Source organism: Atractosteus spatula, chromosome 7, assembly GCF_055471065.1.
Source record: "Atractosteus spatula isolate fAtrSpa1 chromosome 7, fAtrSpa1.hap1, whole genome shotgun sequence".
In the NCBI taxonomy this organism is placed as follows: Eukaryota; Metazoa; Chordata; class Actinopteri; order Semionotiformes; family Lepisosteidae; genus Atractosteus; species Atractosteus spatula.
Genome location: NC_142712.1, coordinates 49,127,712 through 49,143,546, shown reverse-complemented (window position 1 = coordinate 49,143,546; position 15,835 = coordinate 49,127,712). Strand labels below are relative to the sequence as shown.

The 15,835-nt window shown below is 44.2% G+C and overlaps 14 non-coding genes across 14 annotated transcripts; all 14 read left to right on the top strand.

The window, feature by feature from the left end:
* The first annotated feature begins 676 nt into the window (after positions 1 to 676).
* Positions 677 to 890, top strand: LOC148831271 (small nucleolar RNA U3). Its single transcript, XR_016091391.1, has one exon. It is a non-coding gene; the product is annotated as a small nucleolar RNA U3 (small nucleolar RNA).
* Positions 891 to 1,802: 912 nt separating this feature from the next.
* On the top strand, positions 1,803 to 2,014 carry LOC148831270 (small nucleolar RNA U3). The gene has a single exon (XR_016091438.1). It is a non-coding gene; the product is annotated as a small nucleolar RNA U3 (small nucleolar RNA).
* Positions 2,015 to 2,930: 916 nt separating this feature from the next.
* Positions 2,931 to 3,144, top strand: LOC148831269 (small nucleolar RNA U3). Its single transcript, XR_016091402.1, has one exon. It is a non-coding gene; the product is annotated as a small nucleolar RNA U3 (small nucleolar RNA).
* Positions 3,145 to 4,060: 916 nt separating this feature from the next.
* LOC148831268 (small nucleolar RNA U3) lies at positions 4,061 to 4,274 on the top strand. The gene has a single exon (XR_016091401.1). It is a non-coding gene; the product is annotated as a small nucleolar RNA U3 (small nucleolar RNA).
* Positions 4,275 to 5,190: 916 nt separating this feature from the next.
* Positions 5,191 to 5,404, top strand: LOC148831267 (small nucleolar RNA U3). The gene has a single exon (XR_016091400.1). It is a non-coding gene; the product is annotated as a small nucleolar RNA U3 (small nucleolar RNA).
* Positions 5,405 to 6,320: 916 nt separating this feature from the next.
* Positions 6,321 to 6,534, top strand: LOC148831266 (small nucleolar RNA U3). Its single transcript, XR_016091390.1, has one exon. It is a non-coding gene; the product is annotated as a small nucleolar RNA U3 (small nucleolar RNA).
* A 912-nt stretch (positions 6,535 to 7,446) lies between these two features.
* Positions 7,447 to 7,660, top strand: LOC148831265 (small nucleolar RNA U3). The gene has a single exon (XR_016091389.1). It is a non-coding gene; the product is annotated as a small nucleolar RNA U3 (small nucleolar RNA).
* Positions 7,661 to 8,572: 912 nt separating this feature from the next.
* LOC148831264 (small nucleolar RNA U3) lies at positions 8,573 to 8,784 on the top strand. The gene has a single exon (XR_016091442.1). It is a non-coding gene; the product is annotated as a small nucleolar RNA U3 (small nucleolar RNA).
* A 916-nt stretch (positions 8,785 to 9,700) lies between these two features.
* On the top strand, positions 9,701 to 9,914 carry LOC148831263 (small nucleolar RNA U3). Its single transcript, XR_016091388.1, has one exon. It is a non-coding gene; the product is annotated as a small nucleolar RNA U3 (small nucleolar RNA).
* Positions 9,915 to 10,826: 912 nt separating this feature from the next.
* On the top strand, positions 10,827 to 11,040 carry LOC148831262 (small nucleolar RNA U3). Its single transcript, XR_016091387.1, has one exon. It is a non-coding gene; the product is annotated as a small nucleolar RNA U3 (small nucleolar RNA).
* A 916-nt stretch (positions 11,041 to 11,956) lies between these two features.
* LOC148831261 (small nucleolar RNA U3) lies at positions 11,957 to 12,170 on the top strand. The gene has a single exon (XR_016091386.1). It is a non-coding gene; the product is annotated as a small nucleolar RNA U3 (small nucleolar RNA).
* Positions 12,171 to 13,087: 917 nt separating this feature from the next.
* Positions 13,088 to 13,301, top strand: LOC148831260 (small nucleolar RNA U3). The gene has a single exon (XR_016091429.1). It is a non-coding gene; the product is annotated as a small nucleolar RNA U3 (small nucleolar RNA).
* A 917-nt stretch (positions 13,302 to 14,218) lies between these two features.
* Positions 14,219 to 14,432, top strand: LOC148831259 (small nucleolar RNA U3). The gene has a single exon (XR_016091427.1). It is a non-coding gene; the product is annotated as a small nucleolar RNA U3 (small nucleolar RNA).
* A 916-nt stretch (positions 14,433 to 15,348) lies between these two features.
* Positions 15,349 to 15,562, top strand: LOC148831258 (small nucleolar RNA U3). The gene has a single exon (XR_016091441.1). It is a non-coding gene; the product is annotated as a small nucleolar RNA U3 (small nucleolar RNA).
* The last annotated feature ends 273 nt before the right edge of the window (positions 15,563 to 15,835 follow it).

Below are 15,835 nucleotides of genomic sequence, written 5' to 3'. Positions count from 1 at the left end.
GTAATGGCATGTTTTAGCTATAAACAAGGTTCTTTCTGATGAGGGTTGTGAGAACGTATCTTGAGAGCCAAGGGGGTGCCGGCTGCAGCAGAGGTTAGAGAGAGAGTCTTTATTATCCCTTGGGGGGGCAAGTTGCTTTACAGCAGCAGTGTTGGTGTACAGATGGACAGAAGAAAAAAAACGACAGGAACAACAACAATAGACATACATATTTGCATAGAAGGTCAAGTGTGAAGTAACGATATGGCTACAGGTATGAATGAGAACTTAAATCTGTTGGTTTTGGAGCTGGGGAGTCGCTATCTGCTTTCTGATGGGAGTAACTGGAAAGTATTAAACAAGGGGTGTGAAGGATCATCACAGTCGGATGTTGCTTTACTCAAAACACGTGTATGATAAGATGGTGGAAAGGGCTGGAAGATCAGCACCGATGACCTCGCGACATATGTTCACAAGACTGCCCAGCTTGTTCTTGCCTCTCGGATTCAGGTTGCCAAAGCAGCAGGTCGGGGTAAAAGTGAGTACAGATTCAAGGAAGGACCGATAGAACAAAATGACTCGTCGACCTTCAAATACTTAAGCTGTCTTAAGAAAAAATGAACCCATTGAAACTGCTCACCATGACTGGAATTGCTTTCAGGTTTACTGGGGTGCGCTGCTCGAGGGGTGGCGAGCTAAGACTATACTTTCAGGGATCATTTCTATAGTTTGTGACTTGAGAAATGCGTTTCGAAAGTGTTTGGTCTCGCCAACCACGAGGAGGATCCATAGTGTCTCCTCCTGAGCGTGAAACGGGTCGGGAGCGTTGCTTCAGGGCAGCTGTTCCCGACCATTGATGATCGTTCCTCTCTCTTGCTGGCTGAGGAAGAGGGAGACACATTCTGAGTGGGTGGCTCTCTTGTACTGGTGTAAAGGAAGAACTTTCACAAGTGTCGAGTAAGTCATACTGGTGTCTTTTTTCAAATCAAAAAGTTCTTCTTTCCTTTCATGAAGACAGCGCCGCTAATATGACACTGCCCGTTTGTTTGATCAAAGCTGGTTATTTAAGGATGAACTGATAAGTGGTATTTTTTCATCAGTTCTCAAGTTTAATGTGAGTAATTTGTCATTGTTTCCGTTTATTTTAGTAATGGCATGTTTTAGCTATAAACAAGGTTCTTTCTGATGAGGGTTGTGAGAACGTATCTTGAGAGCCAAGGGGGTGCCGGCTGCAGCAGAGGTTAGAGAGAGAGTCTTTATTATCCCTTGGGGGGGCAAGTTGCTTTACAGCAGCAGTGTTGGTGTACAGATGGACAGAAGAAAAAAAACGACAGGAACAACAACAATAGACATACATATTTGCATAGAAGGTCAAGTGTGAAGTAACGATATGGCTACAGGTATGAATGAGAACTTAAATCTGTTGGTTTTGGAGCTGGGGAGTCGCTATCTGCTTTCTGATGGGAGTAACTGGAAAGTATTAAACAAGGGGTGTGAAGGATCATCACAGTCGGATGTTGCTTTACTCAAAACACGTGTATGATAAGATGGTGGAAAGGGCTGGAAGATCAGCACCGATGACCTCGCGACATATGTTCACAAGACTGCCCAGCTTGTTCTTGCCTCTCGGATTCAGGTTGCCAAAGCAGCAGGTCGGGGTAAAAGTGAGTACAGATTCAAGGAAGGACCGATAGGACAAAATGACTCGTCGACCTTCAAATACTTAAGCTGTCTTAAGAAAAAATGAACCCATTGAAACTGCTCACCATGAATGGAATTGCTTTCAGGTTTACTGGGGTGCGCTGCTCGAGGGGTGGCGAGCTAAGACTATACTTTCAGGGATCATTTCTATAGTTTGTGACTTGAGAAATGCGTTTCGAAAGTGTTTGGTCTCGCCAACCACGAGGAGGATCCATAGTGTCTCCTCCTGAGCGTGAAACGGGTCGGGAGCGTTGCTTCAGGGCAGCTGTTCCCGACCATTGATGATCGTTCCTCTCTCTTGCTGGCTGAGGAAGTGGGAGACATTCTGAGTGGGTGGCTCTCTTGTACTGGTGTAAAGGAAGAACTTTCACAAGTGTCGAGTAAGTCATACTGGTGTCTTTTTTCAAATCAAAAAGTTCTTCTTTCCTTTCATGAAGACAGCGCCGCTAATATGACACTGCCCGTTTGTTTGATCAAAGCTGGTTATTTAAGGATGAACTGATAAGTGGTATTTTTTCATCAGTTCTCAAGTTTAATGTGAGTAATTTGTCATTGTTTCCGTTTATTTTAGTAATGGCATGTTTTAGCTATAAACAAGGTTCTTTCTGATGAGGGTTGTGAGAACGTATCTTGAGAGCCAAGGGGGTGCCGGCTGCAGCAGAGGTTAGAGAGAGAGAGAGTCTTTATTATCCCTTGGGGGGGCAAGTTGCTTTACAGCAGCAGTGTTGGTGTACAGATGGACAGAAGAAAAAAAACGACAGGAACAACAACAATAGACATACATATTTGCATAGAAGGTCAAGTGTGAAGTAACGATATGGCTACAGGTATGAATGAGAACTTAAATCTGTTGGTTTTGGAGCTGGGGAGTCGCTATCTGCTTTCTGATGGGAGTAACTGGAAAGTATTAAACAAGGGGTGTGAAGGATCATCACAGTCGGATGTTGCTTTACTCAAAACACGTGTATGATAAGATGGTGGAAAGGGCTGGAAGATCAGCACCGATGACCTCGCGACATATGTTCACAAGACTGCCCAGCTTGTTCTTGCCTCTCGGATTCAGGTTGCCAAAGCAGCCGGTCGGGGTAAAAGTGAGTACAGATTCAAGGAAGGACCGATAGAACAAAATGACTCGTCGACCTTCAAATACTTAAGCTGTCTTAAGAAAAAATGAACCCATTGAAACTGCTCACCATGAATGGAATTGCTTTCAGGTTTACTGGGGTGCGCTGCTCGAGGGGTGGCGAGCTAAGACTATACTTTCAGGGATCATTTCTATAGTTTGTGACTTGAGAAATGCGTTTCGAAAGTGTTTGGTCTCGCCAACCACGAGGAGGATCCATAGTGTCTCCTCCTGAGCGTGAAACGGGTCGGGAGTGTTGCTTCAGGGCAGCTGTTCCCGACCATTGATGATCGTTCCTCTCTCTTGCTGGCTGAGGAAGAGGGAGACACATTCTGAGTGGGTGGCTCTCTTGTACTGGTGTAAAGGAAGAACTTTCACAAGTGTCGAGTAAGTCATACTGGTGTCTTTTTTCAAATCAAAAAGTTCTTCTTTTCTTTCATGAAGACTGCGCCGCTAATATGACACTGCCCGTTTGTTTGATCAAAGCTGGTTATTTAAGGATGAACTGATAAGTGGTATTTTTTCATCAGTTCTCAAGTTTAATGTGAGTAATTTGTCATTGTTTCCATTTATTTTAGTAATGGCATGTTTTAGCTATAAACAAGGTTCTTTCTGATGAGGGTTGTGAGAACGTATCTTGAGAGCCAAGGGGGTGCCGGCTGCAGCAGAGGTTAGAGAGAGAGAGAGTCTTTATTATCCCTTGGGGGGGCAAGTTGCTTTACAGCAGCAGTGTTGGTGTACAGATGGACAGAAGAAAAAAAACGACAGGAACAACAACAATAGACATACATATTTGCATAGAAGGTCAAGTGTGAAGTAACGATATGGCTACAGGTATGAATGAGAACTTAAATCTGTTGGTTTTGGAGCTGGGGAGTCGCTATCTGCTTTCTGATGGGAGTAACTGGAAAGTATTAAACAAGGGGTGTGAAGGATCATCACAGTCGGATGTTGCTTTACTCAAAACACGTGTATGATAAGATGGTGGAAAGGGCTGGAAGATCAGCACCGATGACCTCGCGACATATGTTCACAAGACTGCCCAGCTTGTTCTTGCCTCTCGGATTCAGGTTGCCAAAGCAGCCGGTCGGGGTAAAAGTGAGTACAGATTCAAGGAAGGACCGATAGAACAAAATGACTCGTCGACCTTCAAATACTTAAGCTGTCTTAAGAAAAAATGAACCCATTGAAACTGCTCACCATGAATGGAATTGCTTTCAGGTTTACTGGGGTGCGCTGCTCGAGGGGTGGCGAGCTAAGACTATACTTTCAGGGATCATTTCTATAGTTTGTGACTTGAGAAATGCGTTTCGAAAGTGTTTGGTCTCGCCAACCACGAGGAGGATCCATAGTGTCTCCTCCTGAGCGTGAAACGGGTCGGGAGTGTTGCTTCAGGGCAGCTGTTCCCGACCATTGATGATCGTTCCTCTCTCTTGCTGGCTGAGGAAGAGGGAGACACATTCTGAGTGGGTGGCTCTCTTGTACTGGTGTAAAGGAAGAACTTTCACAAGTGTCGAGTAAGTCATACTGGTGTCTTTTTTCAAATCAAAAAGTTCTTCTTTTCTTTCATGAAGACTGCGCCGCTAATATGACACTGCCCGTTTGTTTGATCAAAGCTGGTTATTTAAGGATGAACTGATAAGTGGTATTTTTTCATCAGTTCTCAAGTTTAATGTGAGTAATTTGTCATTGTTTCCATTTATTTTAGTAATGGCATGTTTTAGCTATAAACAAGGTTCTTTCTGATGAGGGTTGTGAGAACGTATCTTGAGAGCCAAGGGGGTGCCGGCTGCAGCAGAGGTTAGAGAGAGAGAGAGTCTTTATTATCCCTTGGGGGGGCAAGTTGCTTTACAGCAGCAGTGTTGGTGTACAGATGGACAGAAGAAAAAAAACGACAGGAACAACAACAATAGACATACATATTTGCATAGAAGGTCAAGTGTGAAGTAACGATATGGCTACAGGTATGAATGAGAACTTAAATCTGTTGGTTTTGGAGCTGGGGAGTCGCTATCTGCTTTCTGATGGGAGTAACTGGAAAGTATTAAACAAGGGGTGTGAAGGATCATCACAGTCGGATGTTGCTTTACTCAAAACACGTGTATGATAAGATGGTGGAAAGGGCTGGAAGATCAGCACCGATGACCTCGCGACATATGTTCACAAGACTGCCCAGCTTGTTCTTGCCTCTCGGATTCAGGTTGCCAAAGCAGCAGGTCGGGGTAAAAGTGAGTACAGATTCAAGGAAGGACCGATAGGACAAAATGACTCGTCGACCTTCAAATACTTAAGCTGTCTTAAGAAAAAATGAACCCATTGAAACTGCTCACCATGACTGGAATTGCTTTCAGGTTTACTGGGGTGCGCTGCTCGAGGGGTGGCGAGCTAAGACTATACTTTCAGGGATCATTTCTATAGTTTGTGACTTGAGAAATGCGTTTCGAAAGTGTTTGGTCTCGCCAACCACGAGGAGGATCCATAGTGTCTCCTCCTGAGCGTGAAACGGGTCGGGAGTGTTGCTTCAGGGCAGCTGTTCCCGACCATTGATGATCGTTCCTCTCTCTTGCTGGCTGAGGAAGAGGGAGACACATTCTGAGTGGGTGGCTCTCTTGTACTGGTGTAAAGGAAGAACTTTCACAAGTGTCGAGTAAGTCATACTGGTGTCTTTTTTCAAATCAAAAAGTTCTTCTTTTCTTTCATGAAGACAGCGCCGCTAATATGACACTGCCCGTTTGTTTGATCAAAGCTGGTTATTTAAGGATGAACTGATAAGTGGTATTTTTTCATCAGTTCTCAAGTTTAATGTGAGTAATTTGTCATTGTTTCCATTTATTTTAGTAATGGCATGTTTTAGCTATAAACAAGGTTCTTTCTGATGAGGGTTGTGAGAACGTATCTTGAGAGCCAAGGGGGTGCCGGCTGCAGCAGAGGTTAGAGAGAGAGAGAGTCTTTATTATCCCTTGGGGGGGCAAGTTGCTTTACAGCAGCAGTGTTGGTGTACAGATGGACAGAAGAAAAAAAACGACAGGAACAACAACAATAGACATACATATTTGCATAGAAGGTCAAGTGTGAAGTAACGATATGGCTACAGGTATGAATGAGAACTTAAATCTGTTGGTTTTGGAGCTGGGGAGTCGCTATCTGCTTTCTGATGGGAGTAACTGGAAAGTATTAAACAAGGGGTGTGAAGGATCATCACAGTCGGATGTTGCTTTACTCAAAACACGTGTATGATAAGATGGTGGAAAGGGCTGGAAGATCAGCACCGATGACCTCGCGACATATGTTCACAAGACTGCCCAGCTTGTTCTTGCCTCTCGGATTCAGGTTGCCAAAGCAGCAGGTCGGGGTAAAAGTGAGTACAGATTCAAGGAAGGACCGATAGGACAAAATGACTCGTCGACCTTCAAATACTTAAGCTGTCTTAAGAAAAAATGAACCCATTGAAACTGCTCACCATGACTGGAATTGCTTTCAGGTTTACTGGGGTGCGCTGCTCGAGGGGTGGCGAGCTAAGACTATACTTTCAGGGATCATTTCTATAGTTTGTGACTTGAGAAATGCGTTTCGAAAGTGTTTGGTCTCGCCAACCACGAGGAGGATCCATAGTGTCTCCTCCTGAGCGTGAAACGGGTCGGGAGCGTTGCTTCAGGGCAGCTGTTCCCGACCATTGATGATCGTTCCTCTCTCTTGCTGGCTGAGGAAGAGGGAGACACATTCTGAGTGGGTGGCTCTCTTGTACTGGTGTAAAGGAAGAACTTTCACAAGTGTCGAGTAAGTCATACTGGTGTCTTTTTTCAAATCAAAAAGTTCTTCTTTCCTTTCATGAAGACAGCGCCGCTAATATGACACTGCCCGTTTGTTTGATCAAAGCTGGTTATTTAAGGATGAACTGATAAGTGGTATTTTTTCATCAGTTCTCAAGTTTAATGTGAGTAATTTGTCATTGTTTCCGTTTATTTTAGTAATGGCATGTTTTAGCTATAAACAAGGTTCTTTCTGATGAGGGTTGTGAGAACGTATCTTGAGAGCCAAGGGGGTGCCGGCTGCAGCAGAGGTTAGAGAGAGAGTCTTTATTATCCCTTGGGGGGGCAAGTTGCTTTACAGCAGCAGTGTTGGTGTACAGATGGACAGAAGAAAAAAAACGACAGGAACAACAACAATAGACATACATATTTGCATAGAAGGTCAAGTGTGAAGTAACGATATGGCTACAGGTATGAATGAGAACTTAAATCTGTTGGTTTTGGAGCTGGGGAGTCGCTATCTGCTTTCTGATGGGAGTAACTGGAAAGTATTAAACAAGGGGTGTGAAGGATCATCACAGTCGGATGTTGCTTTACTCAAAACACGTGTATGATAAGATGGTGGAAAGGGCTGGAAGATCAGCACCGATGACCTCGCGACATATGTTCACAAGACTGCCCAGCTTGTTCTTGCCTCTCGGATTCAGGTTGCCAAAGCAGCCGGTCGGGGTAAAAGTGAGTACAGATTCAAGGAAGGACCGATAGAACAAAATGACTCGTCGACCTTCAAATACTTAAGCTGTCTTAAGAAAAAATGAACCCATTGAAACTGCTCACCATGAATGGAATTGCTTTCAGGTTTACTGGGGTGCGCTGCTCGAGGGGTGGCGAGCTAAGACTATACTTTCAGGGATCATTTCTATAGTTTGTGACTTGAGAAATGCGTTTCGAAAGTGTTTGGTCTCGCCAACCACGAGGAGGATCCATAGTGTCTCCTCCTGAGCGTGAAACGGGTCGGGAGCGTTGCTTCAGGGCAGCTGTTCCCGACCATTGATGATCGTTCCTCTCTCTTGCTGGCTGAGGAAGAGGGAGACACATTCTGAGTGGGTGGCTCTCTTGTACTGGTGTAAAGGAAGAACTTTCACAAGTGTCGAGTAAGTCATACTGGTGTCTTTTTTCAAATCAAAAAGTTCTTCTTTTCTTTCATGAAGACTGCGCCGCTAATATGACACTGCCCGTTTGTTTGATCAAAGCTGGTTATTTAAGGATGAACTGATAAGTGGTATTTTTTCATCAGTTCTCAAGTTTAATGTGAGTAATTTGTCATTGTTTCCATTTATTTTAGTAATGGCATGTTTTAGCTATAAACAAGGTTCTTTCTGATGAGGGTTGTGAGAACGTATCTTGAGAGCCAAGGGGGTGCCGGCTGCAGCAGAGGTTAGAGAGAGAGTCTTTATTATCCCTTGGGGGGGCAAGTTGCTTTACAGCAGCAGTGTTGGTGTACAGATGGACAGAAGAAAAAAAACGACAGGAACAACAACAATAGACATACATATTTGCATAGAAGGTCAAGTGTGAAGTAACGATATGGCTACAGGTATGAATGAGAACTTAAATCTGTTGGTTTTGGAGCTGGGGAGTCGCTATCTGCTTTCTGATGGGAGTAACTGGAAAGTATTAAACAAGGGGTGTGAAGGATCATCACAGTCGGATGTTGCTTTACTCAAAACACGTGTATGATAAGATGGTGGAAAGGGCTGGAAGATCAGCACCGATGACCTCGCGACATATGTTCACAAGACTGCCCAGCTTGTTCTTGCCTCTCGGATTCAGGTTGCCAAAGCAGCCGGTCGGGGTAAAAGTGAGTACAGATTCAAGGAAGGACCGATAGAACAAAATGACTCGTCGACCTTCAAATACTTAAGCTGTCTTAAGAAAAAATGAACCCATTGAAACTGCTCACCATGAATGGAATTGCTTTCAGGTTTACTGGGGTGCGCTGCTCGAGGGGTGGCGAGCTAAGAGTATACTTTCAGGGATCATTTCTATAGTTTGTGACTTGAAAAATGCGTTTCGAAAGTGTTTGGTCTCGCCAACCACGAGGAGGATCCATAGTGTCTCCTCCTGAGCGTGAAACGGGTCGGGAGCGTTGCTTCAGGGCAGCTGTTCCCGACCATTGATGATCGTTCCTCTCTCTTGCTGGCTGAGGAAGTGGGAGACATTCTGAGTGGGTGGCTCTCTTGTACTGGTGTAAAGGAAGAACTTTCACAAGTGTCGAGTAAGTCATACTGGTGTCTTTTTTCAAATCAAAAAGTTCTTCTTTTCTTTCATGAAGACAGCGCCGCTAATATGACACTGCCCGTTTGTTTGATCAAAGCTGGTTATTTAAGGATGAACTGATAAGTGGTATTTTTTCATCAGTTCTCAAGTTTAATGTGAGTAATTTGTCATTGTTTCCATTTATTTTAGTAATGGCATGTTTTAGCTATAAACAAGGTTCTTTCTGATGAGGGTTGTGAGAACGTATCTTGAGAGCCAAGGGGGTGCCGGCTGCAGCAGAGGTTAGAGAGAGAGAGAGTCTTTATTATCCCTTGGGGGGGCAAGTTGCTTTACAGCAGCAGTGTTGGTGTACAGATGGACAGAAGAAAAAAAACGACAGGAACAACAACAATAGACATACATATTTGCATAGAAGGTCAAGTGTGAAGTAACGATATGGCTACAGGTATGAATGAGAACTTAAATCTGTTGGTTTTGGAGCTGGGGAGTCGCTATCTGCTTTCTGATGGGAGTAACTGGAAAGTATTAAACAAGGGGTGTGAAGGATCATCACAGTCGGATGTTGCTTTACTCAAAACACGTGTATGATAAGATGGTGGAAAGGGCTGGAAGATCAGCACCGATGACCTCGCGACATATGTTCACAAGACTGCCCAGCTTGTTCTTGCCTCTCGGATTCAGGTTGCCAAAGCAGCAGGTCGGGGTAAAAGTGAGTACAGATTCAAGGAAGGACCGATAGAACAAAATGACTCGTCGACCTTCAAATACTTAAGCTGTCTTAAGAAAAAATGAACCCATTGAAACTGCTCACCATGACTGGAATTGCTTTCAGGTTTACTGGGGTGCGCTGCTCGAGGGGTGGCGAGCTAAGACTATACTTTCAGGGATCATTTCTATAGTTTGTGACTTGAGAAATGCGTTTCGAAAGTGTTTGGTCTCGCCAACCACGAGGAGGATCCATAGTGTCTCCTCCTGAGCGTGAAACGGGTCGGGAGCGTTGCTTCAGGGCAGCTGTTCCCGACCATTGATGATCGTTCCTCTCTCTTGCTGGCTGAGGAAGAGGGAGACACATTCTGAGTGGGTGGCTCTCTTGTACTGGTGTAAAGGAAGAACTTTCACAAGTGTCGAGTAAGTCATACTGGTGTCTTTTTTCAAATCAAAAAGTTCTTCTTTCCTTTCATGAAGACAGCGCCGCTAATATGACACTGCCCGTTTGTTTGATCAAAGCTGGTTATTTAAGGATGAACTGATAAGTGGTATTTTTTCATCAGTTCTCAAGTTTAATTTGAGTAATTTGTCATTGTTTCCGTTTATTTTAGTAATGGCATGTTTTAGCTATAAACAAGGTTCTTTCTGATGAGGGTTGTGAGAACGTATCTTGAGAGCCAAGGGGGTGCCGGCTGCAGCAGAGGTTAGAGAGAGAGTCTTTATTATCCCTTGGGGGGGCAAGTTGCTTTACAGCAGCAGTGTTGGTGTACAGATGGACAGAAGAAAAAAAACGACAGGAACAACAACAATAGACATACATATTTGCATAGAAGGTCAAGTGTGAAGTAACGATATGGCTACAGGTATGAATGAGAACTTAAATCTGTTGGTTTTGGAGCTGGGGAGTCGCTATCTGCTTTCTGATGGGAGTAACTGGAAAGTATTAAACAAGGGGTGTGAAGGATCATCACAGTCGGATGTTGCTTTACTCAAAACACGTGTATGATAAGATGGTGGAAAGGGCTGGAAGATCAGCACCGATGACCTCGCGACATATGTTCACAAGACTGCCCAGCTTGTTCTTGCCTCTCGGATTCAGGTTGCCAAAGCAGCAGGTCGGGGTAAAAGTGAGTACAGATTCAAGGAAGGACCGATAGGACAAAATGACTCGTCGACCTTCAAATACTTAAGCTGTCTTAAGAAAAAATGAACCCATTGAAACTGCTCACCATGACTGGAATTGCTTTCAGGTTTACTGGGGTGCGCTGCTCGAGGGGTGGCGAGCTAAGACTATACTTTCAGGGATCATTTCTATAGTTTGTGACTTGAGAAATGCGTTTCGAAAGTGTTTGGTCTCGCCAACCACGAGGAGGATCCATAGTGTCTCCTCCTGAGCGTGAAACGGGTCGGGAGCGTTGCTTCAGGGCAGCTGTTCCCGACCATTGATGATCGTTCCTCTCTCTTGCTGGCTGAGGAAGAGGGAGACACATTCTGAGTGGGTGGCTCTCTTGTACTGGTGTAAAGGAAGAACTTTCACAAGTGTCGAGTAAGTCATACTGGTGTCTTTTTTCAAATCAAAAAGTTCTTCTTTCCTTTCATGAAGACAGCGCCGCTAATATGACACTGCCCGTTTGTTTGATCAAAGCTGGTTATTTAAGGATGAACTGATAAGTGGTATTTTTTCATCAGTTCTCAAGTTTAATGTGAGTAATTTGTCATTGTTTCCGTTTATTTTAGTAATGGCATGTTTTAGCTATAACCAAGGTTCTTTCTGATGAGGGTTGTGAGAACGTATCTTGAGAGCCAAGGGGGTGCCGGCTGCAGCAGAGGTTAGAGAGAGAGAGAGTCTTTATTATCCCTTGGGGGGGCAAGTTGCTTTACAGCAGCAGTGTTGGTGTACAGATGGACAGAAGAAAAAAAACGACAGGAACAACAACAATAGACATACATATTTGCATAGAAGGTCAAGTGTGAAGTAACGATATGGCTACAGGTATGAATGAGAACTTAAATCTGTTGGTTTTGGAGCCGGGGAGTCGCTATCTGCTTTCTGATGGGAGTAACTGGAAAGTATTAAACAAGGGGTGTGAAGGATCATCACAGTCGGATGTTGCTTTACTCAAAACACGTGTATGATAAGATGGTGGAAAGGGCTGGAAGATCAGCACCGATGACCTCGCGACATATGTTCACAAGACTGCCCAGCTTGTTCTTGCCTCTCGGATTCAGGTTGCCAAAGCAGCAGGTCGGGGTAAAAGTGAGTACAGATTCAAGGAAGGACCGATAGGACAAAATGACTCGTCGACCTTCAAATACTTAAGCTGTCTTAAGAAAAAATGAACCCATTGAAACTGCTCACCATGACTGGAATTGCTTTCAGGTTTACTGGGGTGCGCTGCTCGAGGGGTGGCGAGCTAAGACTATACTTTCAGGGATCATTTCTATAGTTTGTGACTTGAGAAATGCGTTTCGAAAGTGTTTGGTCTCGCCAACCACGAGGAGGATCCATAGTGTCTCCTCCTGAGCGTGAAACGGGTCGGGAGCGTTGCTTCAGGGCAGCTGTTCCCGACCATTGATGATCGTTCCTCTCTCTTGCTGGCTGAGGAAGAGGGAGACACATTCTGAGTGGGTGGCTGTCTTGTACTGGTGTAAAGGAAGAACTTTCACAAGTGTCGAGTAAGTCATACTGGTGTCTTTTTTCAAATCAAAAAGTTCTTCTTTTCTTTCATGAAGACAGCACCGCTAATATGACACTGCCCGTTTGTTTGATCAAAGCTGGTTATTTAAGGATGAACTGATAAGTGGTATTTTTTCATCAGTTCTCAAGTTTAATGTGAGTAATTTGTCCTTGTTTCCGTTTATTTTAGTAATGGCATGTTTTAGCTATAAACAAGGTTCTTTCTGATGAGGGTTGTGAGAACGTATCTTGAGAGCCAAGGGGGTGCCGGCTGCAGCAGAGGTTAGAGAGAGAGAGAGTCTTTATTATCCCTTGGGGGGGGCAAGTTGCTTTACAGCAGCAGTGTTGGTGTACAGATGGACAGAAGAAAAAAAACGACAGGAACAACAACAATAGACATACATATTTGCATAGAAGGTCAAGTGTGAAGTAACGATATGGCTACAGGTATGAATGAGAACTTAAATCTGTTGGTTTTGGAGCTGGGGAGTCGCTATCTGCTTTCTGATGGGAGTAACTGGAAAGTATTAAACAAGGGGTGTGAAGGATCATCACAGTCGGATGTTGCTTTACTCAAAACACGTGTATGATAAGATGGTGGAAAGGGCTGGAAGATCAGCACCGATGACCTCGCGACATATGTTCACAAGACTGCCCAGCTTGTTCTTGCCTCTCGGATTCAGGTTGCCAAAGCAGCAGGTCGGGGTAAAAGTGAGTACAGATTCAAGGAAGGACCGATAGAACAAAATGACTCGTCGACCTTCAAATACTTAAGCTGTCTTAAGAAAAAATGAACCCATTGAAACTGCTCACCATGAATGGTATTGCTTTCAGGTTTACTGGGGTGCGCTGCTCGAGGGGTGGCGAGCTAAGACTATACTTTGAGGGATCATTTCTATAGTTTGTGACTTGAGAAATGCGTTTCGAAAGTGTTTGGTCTCGCCAACCACGAGGAGGATCCATAGTGTCTCCTCCTGAGCGTGAAATGGGTCGGGAGTGTTGCTTCAGGGCAGCTGTTCCCGACCATTGATGATCGTTCCTCTCTCTTGCTGGCTGAGGAAGAGGGAGACACATTCTGAGTGGGTGGCTGTCTTGTACTGGTGTAAAGGAAGAACTTTCACAAGTGTCGAGTTAGTCATACTGGTGTGTTTTTTCAAATCAAAAAGTTCTTCTTTTCTTTCATGAAGACAGCACCGCTAATATGACACTGCCCGTTTGTTTGATCAAAGCTGGTTATTTAAGGATGAACTGATAAGTGGTATTTTTTCATCAGTTCTCAAGTTTAATGTGAGTAATTTGTCCTTGTTTCCGTTTATTTTAGTAATGGCATGTTTTAGCTATAAACAAGGTTCTTTCTGATGAGGGTTGTGAGAACGTATCTTGAGAGCCAAGGGGGTGCCGGCTGCAGCAGAGGTTAGAGAGAGAGAGAGTCTTTATTATCCCTTGGGGGGGGCAAGTTGCTTTACAGCAGCAGTGTTGGTGTACAGATGGACAGAAGAAAAAAAATGACAGGAACAACAACAATAGACATACATATTTGCATAGAAGGTCAAGTGTGAAGTAACGATATGGCTACAGGTATGAATGAGAACTTAAATCTGTTGGTTTTGGAGCTGGGGAGTCGCTATCTGCTTTCTGATGGGAGTAACTGGAAAGTATTAAACAAGGGGTGTGAAGGATCATCACAGTCGGATGTTGCTTTACTCAAAACACGTGTATGATAAGATGGTGGAAAGGGCTGGAAGATCAGCACCGATGACCTCGCGACATATGTTCACAAGACTGCCCAGCTTGTTCTTGCCTCTCGGATTCAGGTTGCCAAAGCAGCAGGTCGGGGTAAAAGTGAGTACAGATTCAAGGAAGGACCGATAGAACAAAATGACTCGTCGACCTTCAAATACTTAAGCTGTCTTAAGAAAAAATGAACCCATTGAAACTGCTCACCATGAATGGAATTGCTTTCAGGTTTACTGGGGTGCGCTGCTCGAGGGGTGGCGAGCTAAGACTATACTTTGAGGGATCATTTCTATAGTTTGTGACTTGAGAAATGCGTTTCGAAAGTGTTTGGTCTCGCCAACCACGAGGAGGATCCATAGTGTCTCCTCCTGAGCGTGAAACGGGTCGGGAGTGTTGCTTCAGGGCAGCTGTTCCCGACCATTGATGATCGTTCCTCTCTCTTGCTGGCTGAGGAAGAGGGAGACACATTCTGAGTGGGTGGCTCTCTTGTACTGGTGTAAAGGAAGAACTTTCACAAGTGTCGAGTAAGTCATACTGGTGTCTTTTTTCAAATCAAAAAGTTCTTCTTTTCTTTCATGAAGACAGCGCCGCTAATATGACACTGCCCGTTTGTTTGATCAAAGCTGGTTATTTAAGGATGAACTGATAAGTGGTATTTTTTCATCAGTTCTCAAGTTTAATGTGAGTAATTTGTCATTGTTTCCGTTTATTTTAGTAATGGCATGTTTTAGCTATAAACAAGGTTCTTTCTGATGAGGGTTGTGAGAACGTATCTTGAGAGCCAAGGGGGTGCCGGCTGCAGCAGAGGTTAGAGAGAGAGAGAGTCTTTATTATCCCTTGGGGGGGCAAGTTGCTTTACAGCAGCAGTGTTGGTGTACAGATGGACAGAAGAAAAAAAACGACAGGAACAACAACAATAGACATGCATATTTGCATAGAAGGTCAAGTGTGAAGTAACGATATGGCTACAGGTATGAATGAGAACTTAAATCTGTTGGTTTTGGAGCTGGGGAGTCGCTATCTGCTTTCTGATGGGAGTAACTGGAAAGTATTAAACAAGGGGTGTGAAGGATCATCACAGTCGGATGTTGCTTTACTCAAAACACATGTATGATAAGATGGTGGAAAGGGCTGGAAGATCAGCACCGATGACCTCGCGACATATGTTCACAAGACTGCCCAGCTTGTTCTTGCCTCTCGGATTCAGGTTGCCAAAGCAGCAGGTCGGGGTAAAAGTGAGTACAGATTCAAGGAAGGACCGATAGAACAAAATGACTCGTCGACCTTCAAATACTTAAGCTGTCTTAAGAAAAAATGAACCCATTGAAACTGCTCACCACGACTAGAATTGCTTTCAGGTTTACTGGGGTGCGCTGCTCGAGGGGTGGCGAGCTAAGACTATACTTTGAGGGATCATTTCTATAGTTTGTGACTTGAGAAATGCGTTTCGAAAGTGTTTGGTCTCGCCAACATCGAGGAGGATCCATAGTGTCTCCTCCTGAGCGTGAAACGGGTCGGGAGTGTTGCTTCAGGGCAGCTGTTCCCGACCATTGATGATCGTTCCTCTCTCTTGCTGGCTGAGGAAGAGGGAGACACATTCTGAGTGGGTGGCTCTCTTGTACTGGTGTAAAGGAAGAACTTTCACAAGTGTCGAGTAAGTCATACTGGTGTCTTTTTTCAAATCAAAAAGTTCTTCTTTTCTTTCATGAAGACTGCGCCGCTAATATGACACTGCCCGTTTGTTTGATCAAAGCTGGTTATTTAAGGATGAACTGATAAGTGGTATTTTTTCATCAGTTCTCAAGTTTAATGTGAGTAATTTGTCATTGTTTCCGTTTATTTTAGTAATGGCATGTTTTAGCTATAAACAAGGTTCTTTCT